We start from the raw sequence: 7,580 nt of genomic DNA on the forward strand, positions 1-7,580 counted from the left end.
CTTTCTGATTTCAAGTTCCAATTCCCATCTGCGCCTGAAATTTCAACCCGTTTCCTCGACGAAATTTCTCCACCTGTCTTATAACTTCGTAAGGACGCTGTAAGGACCAGCAGAGATTTACAAACATGTTGCTAACTCTGTATAAAGTGGAGCTTCGTGGAATGATTGGTTAGGCTGGGATTATTCTCCTTGAAACAAAGAAGTTCGAGAGGAGCTCTATAATCACATAATAACATTTATAAACGGTCAATATTCGTGGGATCTTGTCAGGGTAGATACGGGCAGGTGGCTTGCCCTATGCTCTGAGAAGAGCACCAGAGGACATAATCTCAGAATTAAATATTGCCTATTTAATTCAGAAATGATGAGTAATTTCTTTGCTCAGGGGTCAGAGAATCTGTGTCATTTTTGTGGCACCCACTGTTGAGACTGCGTTGTTGGGCATTTTCAAACTGTGCCAGATAGTTAATCAGAAAGGTGATGGAACTTTGTCGAGGTAAGTGAGAAGAATCGAGTTGAAGATTATCAGATCAACCATGAGTTCGTTGAATGGTGGGGCAGATTCGATGGGCTGAGTGGCATACTTCCACTTTGTTTAACATTTGGTCTAACGCCTTATTTTATTCATAAGTTCAGAATTATGAGGGGATGGGCTGAAGTGATAGGAAACTTTTATGAAACCGATCAGACAGATCAGGAACAAGCCTCATAAACTCAGGAAGAAGAAATGTTCTGTGGCCTGGGTGCAACAAATGACACTGGGCACAGTACAGTTGGCTGTGTACTGAAGCTGTGATTGCTGAAGAAAGTTGGTGGATCTTATACATTTGGCAAGTCAGTGATCTCGCTGGATGGTGGATCGTTGTATGGTTCACACATATCAGAAATTTGTGGAAGAATGAAAGGTTCGTTTCATTGGAGAAGTTTTCTGCGGTTCCAATTCTGAGTGCCTGTTTGAAATACTGATTAGATCATTGTGTGAAGTGTTTGGTTAAAATACTCATGAACAACCCCACTGCATAAACCTGTGCTCCCGATCTCTTGTTATCTGTTTCTCTTTCTTTCGATGTAACTTCATAGAAAGACAAGATGGAACGTGGGGCGGAAAGAAAAAATGCGTTTTTTCTCATTGCACCAATTTAATGTAAAATTGAATAGAATGACTGCTCTCGCTCTTCATTTCGACTTTAATGTGGTGTGTATTGCTCGTCAATCTCCCGTGCAGTAAAGGGCAAGAACAAGATTCACGATCCAGTGTATAAACAGAGTGTGCAAAGAAAAACTGCTGGAGCAGTTTGTAAAGTTAGCAACTAGAGTGTGACTCGGATCCGTGAATGTGGGGAACAACAGTATAATAACCCACCACCATAATCGCTCGGTCTCCTCAGCACATTTTGTAGAGCGGTGGCATGTGACCTCATCAGGTTACATGCAGTGAATGCCATGGATGAGAAGTTTCCAGAGGGCAATCGAATCCACACCAATGTGTTTCAGCTTTCACCAGAATTTTAATGACAGCAAATTCCAATAAATAGCCATGCTCGTCAGAATGAATAGCTGTCAGTGATACATTCTGAGTCAGAACTGTGTCAGAATCAAACAGACATCAAGACTTTTACGTCATATTCTCACCTTCATTTGACTCATAATTTCTTCAGTGACTTTCTCTCTCACGTGGAGAAGCAGCCATGGAGAGGGAAATAAAGGCGATGTTGTGGCTCAACGGCCTTTCTCATATGGCTCAACCTGAATTAGATTAAACCGCAAGAAACGCTGTTTGTCATTTCATTTTAATTTTGCTGCAACCTGACAATGTTCATTGTAATATCGCAAGTGAATTAGATTTATCCCATTGGAACGATTAATGTTTCAATTCAAATTTGCTCCGACTTTATTTCAGCTTAAGGAGAATACTTCTTAGAAAAGCAGAGGATTAAAGTCCAGTTTTGTTGCTCGTTACTTTGGCAGATTTCACTGAGTATCAAATGGACCAAACATCATGGTGTTTGTCCTCACATCTTTAACCCATATGATTAAAGCACGAAGTCGATCTCCAAGCAACTGGTCACTTCCTATTCATTATGTAATATCTTCCCATCCCAATAGAAAAAATCCGCTCAGTTCCATTTACAATGCTTGAAGTAGAATATTATGCCAAATATTTCAAAATTTAGAGTTTTAGAATCGAATCTTATTCAGCTGCATATCTTCACGAAAAGTCTTTACATTTAAAGTCAACCAAATTAGACATCATTTCCCCGCAACTTCCCACCGACTACACCCCATCCCTACCCCTTTACCTATCCACACGCTGTCGCTCCCCTTGTGAAATTTATTCCTTGTATGTCACCAAATGTGCCTTTCCAAATATTTTGAAAAACAGATTCTCGGAGTGACAGCGATTCTGTTCTCATCATTTCTTTGTCATTCAAAGGTTTTATTCAAAGGTATTGAATGCCTGACATCTCGAGCCGGTGTCGACTCTCTGAAGGTCATCTCACTCAGAGCAAGCTCCCCTCCCTATTCCCGTATATTTCACCTGAGGAAGAGTGAGCCCTCCCCCTTATGATTTCAAATAAACCGGTTGGACTATAACCTGTCATCCTGTGACTTCTGACCTTGTCCCCGCGTTACCCATGGCTAATTCACCTAACTTAGTTAATTCACTCCCCGGACACGAGAGGGCAATTTAACTTTGCCAATCAACCGAATCCTCCGAGCGAACAGCAGTGCGAATTACTGACACAATGTTCCATCATAGTGAGCAATTGCTGTATCATTTTTAATGGATTTATACCCTGGTAACTCAGCGTCATCAAAGCAAATCAACCCAAATTCAATGTATCGAAACGCTACTCTGTCCATTACAATTTCATTCGTGCTGAGTGAAATGTTTCTGCAATCATATTTGAAGGTTTTTACGCTGTTTCTTCCTCACCGTCCAGCTTCCAGTAAACACTTCAATCCAGTACAAGTTTGTCAAATGCTTTTCATTCCAACACAAATACAATGTACAGTTTGCTGAAGTCACGTGTTTGTACTTTCACTGACACTCTGCTTCCCTGAGAGCTGCAGCCCTTCCCCACACTGATTCAGGCAGCACCGTCCTTCCTGTGGCATGCACCATTGAGAATGGAAGGACAGGTATCAATGTCCGAACTTGGGAATGGAGTGACAGTTTTAAAAGATTTACACTGTTCCCAGCGGAGAATTGTGCCCTGTGACAGGTGGGGACACTAACCATTCTACTACCGAGGACAGGAGTGTCAAAGGAGGCCCTTCAGCCAATTGTGGCCACACTTGTCAAAAACAAGTGCCGAATGAACTGAATCGTATTTCTCAATGCTTTTCCCACAGCCTTATATGTCTTGGCATCACAAGATCACATCTGAATATTTATTCAGGTTATACGGGTTTTTGCCGCTCTGAACAATGCAGGCAGTGTATTCTAAATTCCAACCACCCACTGGCTGATAAAGTTTTTTGCACATCTTCTCAAACCTTTCTGCCTTTCTCCTTAAATCTATGGCCCCTGCTGATCGATCCCTCCATCAATGGGAAACTCGTTCAGTCAAATCTGTCCATACCCTAATTCATTCATGACTTATCTACATCTCCTTTACAATGCGACAAACAGTCCACTCTGTCCTGTCTTTCTTCACAACTGAAACTCTTCGTCCCAAACAACATCCTGGTAAATATCTCCTGCAATGTTCTCAGTGTGATGACATCCCTGCACACAACATTCTTGCTTGAGCCTAATGAGCATTTGTTTTAAAATTTCTGGATTAGTATGAGGGCGATTCTGGCTAAGCAGAGTTTATTACCCATTCCGAATTGCCCAGAGGGCAGTTGAGACTCAACCATATTGCTATGAGTCTGAAGTCACATGCAGGCCAGACCAAGTAAGGATAGCAGATTCCATCCTGAAATGACATCAGTAAACCAGATGTTTATTTTTCAACATTTGTCAATGGATCTATAGTAGTCATTAGATTCATCAATGCAGATATTTGCTGAATCCAAATTTTACAATCTGACATGGTGGGACTCAGGCCCGAGTACCCAGACTATTACCTCGGTTTCAGGATTATCAGTCCTATGAAATTACAGCGAGAGCAACGCAGAAAGTCATCAAAGCTGAACGTTTCCAATAAAATCTCTTTTTCCCAAAACTGCCCTGGGTCTTTTCCATGACCCTGACGCTCCAATTGTCTCTGGCCTATGTCAGTAAAAGCTGCTACATGGGGATTGATTTCACAACTGTGGTATTCAAACAGATCGACTTGTTTGAAGGTCCCGATGGTGGGATTGGGGCATGTTCACCCAGCAACAGTGACCGCAGGACAGACAGAACAGTATCAATGTGAAGAAGAGTGATGGATTGTGCATTGCCTCAGAGAAATGGGAGGAGGGACCGAAAGGAGGATTAATGATCGTGGGAAGGAGAGAAATCTCCGACAACGGGTGTGTTTGAATCCTGATATATGAAACGCAGAGATGTGAGAGAGTGGAATCTGAAGGTAAAACAATTGTTTCTTACCATGTGTCACAAAAAGGACAACGGAGAGAACACTTAGTGTCGTGCATGGTTTCGAACCGACGTTGCTGTGGTCACAATGCAAAATACAGATGACCACGATCACAGCAACAACAGAACAGGATACTTGCAAGCAGCAATAAGTGTACTAGCAGAGGAAATGATAGGAAAAACAGCAAATGTACAATATCAGTACTCAGCGAAGAGTGACAGGCATGGGAACTGAGAATGATTGGAATCTTAAAATTCGATGTCTTCAGAGGCTGTGAAGATCCTTGAATGAGAATGTTGAAAACTGAGATTGATAGATTTCGCCAAAATATCAAAGACTCGGGGGACAGTACAGGATATTGTTGAAATGTATGTTACAGTAGCATTTTAGCTTAACATCGGCAACTTCACCAGCTTCCTCAAGGCAATAACCAGTGTTGCAGATAATCACACATAATCTCAGTTCACAGCCTCGATTCAGAGAAACTGCGGCACAGCCTCCCAGATCCAACCGGAAATAGGGATGGGATGAGTGCGCGATGTTACTCTCTCTCTCCAGTGATGCAATAGGTGACAGTGCGGTCCTTCTATGATGATATAGAAGCGCAAGAAATTCCTAGGTTGAGTATGCTCCTGATCAAGGGAATAGTTGTCCCCGTTTGTACTATCATAGCGATTTATAGTGCATCTTGCTAAGACAGCTGAGTGGCACAATTGAAGCGTGTTGAGCCGTTAATTTTGCAGTGGTGGGTTGAACAGATGCTTTTGTTATTTGGATCTGTGTTTCCGATGGAAGCTGCTTTTGCTTGCATCAGCTCAGAATCAGTTTCTTCCACACAGTCAACACTGATACCTGGAGAAGGTAGTGTTGGGGTGATATTTTGAACTGGTTGTCCTTGGGGGCAGGGACACGGAAACGGTGATGTTTAAGTTCGATGAATAACAACCCGAATGCAAGCCTGACCTCAGGAACAGAGATAATAACATTAATTTCCTGCAATCCCATTCATTCATGTCCCTTCTGCAGAATCTTCACCCAGTCCTGCCTACGAGAGACTCCAGGGCCAGAAAAACATGAGCTGACCCTTAATTCAAGTATCCCCATCGTTTGAGGAAGCAGGGTAGTCGGCCCTTCCAGTCCAGATGGTTCAGCCGAAACGCATCCCACCAGGACCCACGGTATTCCCTATCCCATAAAGCTGCATTTCCCATTGTTGATCCCTGTAACTGGCACATCATTGGTCATGAGGGAGAAATAAAAACGGAAACACACAGAGAATGTGCAGACTGCCCACAGACAGAGACCCGAGGCTGGGATCGCACCCGGGTGTGTGGCGTTGCCAGGCAGCAACGAACAAGGAGTGAAGAATAAATGTTATCCTGACCAGTGATAATCACACCCTGTGGGTGAATGAGAAAGAATGAAAATACGTTCACAACATGGAAAACAGGATTTGTATATGTGTGGACACAATTTGAAAGGATCGTTCACCCTGGGTTGTAAAAAGGACACCGATACCACAGAGAAAGCAGGGCAATGTGGGAACTGCAGGAAGAGATTCAATTAACCACAGAAATGGAAACTCATTTAATCAGTAACACTGGGGACCAGCCGTTCACCAGTCCCGTGTGTGGGAAGGAATCACTGAGCAAAACAACCTACGGAGACTCCAGCAGGATTGCATATCCCATCAGGTGTTCGATTATGTTGTCAATGCTGCAGTTAATACCAACCAGCTATTTGTTCCATAGCGTCAATCATAGAGTCATACAGCATAAAATCAGGCCCGTCAGTGCAACCAATCCATGCTGAACGTACTGCCAAACTAATCTAGTCCCATCCGCCTCCTGCTGTACCCGCTGAGTGGTTATAATGCCCTTGTAGTTTTACATCCAAAAATCCAAGTAATATTTTGGGGACAAAGCGTTCAAGTCCTGGCATGACAGATAGTGGAGTTTGAATTCAATAAGCACCTGGAATTGCAGAGTCTCGTGATGACCTGAATCAGTTGTGTGGAAACTCGCATCTGATTCACTCATGCCAGTTCGTGAAGCAAACTGTCATATTCATCTGCTCTGTCCCACAGGAGACTCCAGATGGATAATATTGTGGTTGACTCTTAACTGTCCTCTGGGAAATAACTGATGTACTCGGCATGAATAAATTTATTTTTAAAATTCCACTTTCCCATTCATGTTTGGATCTAATTGTTCTTTAAATGTTGCAAATGTACCCTCATTCATCACTTCCTCAGCATGTAAAAAACCTTCTCGAAAAGAAAGCCTCACATGTCCTTTTTTAACTTTCTCTCTTTTCATCTTAAACATATGCCCTCTCGTCTTGAAATCCCCCTCCTGGGAAAAGCCAGCTATCGTTAACTCTAACTTGCCTCTCAAGAAGTCATAAATTTCTGTCAGGTCGCCGCTCAAACTACTAACCTAGAGTGAAAACAGTCTCAACTAGAAGAAAGTGAGAACTGTAGATGAGGGATCACAGTCGATAGTGTTGTGCTGGGAAAGCACAGCAGGTCAGACAGCATTTGAGGAGCTGGAGAATCGACGTTTCAGGGAAGAGCCTGATGAACGACACTTGCGCAAAAAAATGATTCCCCTGCCCCCCCATGCTGCCTTACCTGTTGTGGTTTTCCAGCACCCCAATCTCAAATCTGAAAATAGTCTCAGCCTATCCAGCCTTTCGTTATAACTCAAACATTCCACACACGGCAACATGTGTGTATACCTTTTCTGAACCTGTTCCAGCTGAATAATATCATTCCTACAACTGGGCGACCGGAACTAGACATAATATTCCAGAAGAGGCCTCATCAATATCCTGCAATCCTTCAACATAACGTCCCGACTACTATACACAAAGGATTGAGCAATGAAGGGAAGTATGTTAAATACCTTTGAACACCTTGTCTGTAGGTGATAGAATTATGTACCTGCATCCCGAGCTCACGTGTTCTCCAACACTACGCAAAGCCCTACTCTTTTTGTTATACCAAAATGCAATACCTTCCATTTATCCAGATTGAACTCCATGTTA

The sequence above is a fragment of the Chiloscyllium plagiosum genome, unplaced genomic scaffold (genome assembly GCF_004010195.1).
Source record: "Chiloscyllium plagiosum isolate BGI_BamShark_2017 unplaced genomic scaffold, ASM401019v2 scaf_56218, whole genome shotgun sequence".
In the NCBI taxonomy this organism is placed as follows: domain Eukaryota; kingdom Metazoa; phylum Chordata; class Chondrichthyes; order Orectolobiformes; family Hemiscylliidae; genus Chiloscyllium; species Chiloscyllium plagiosum.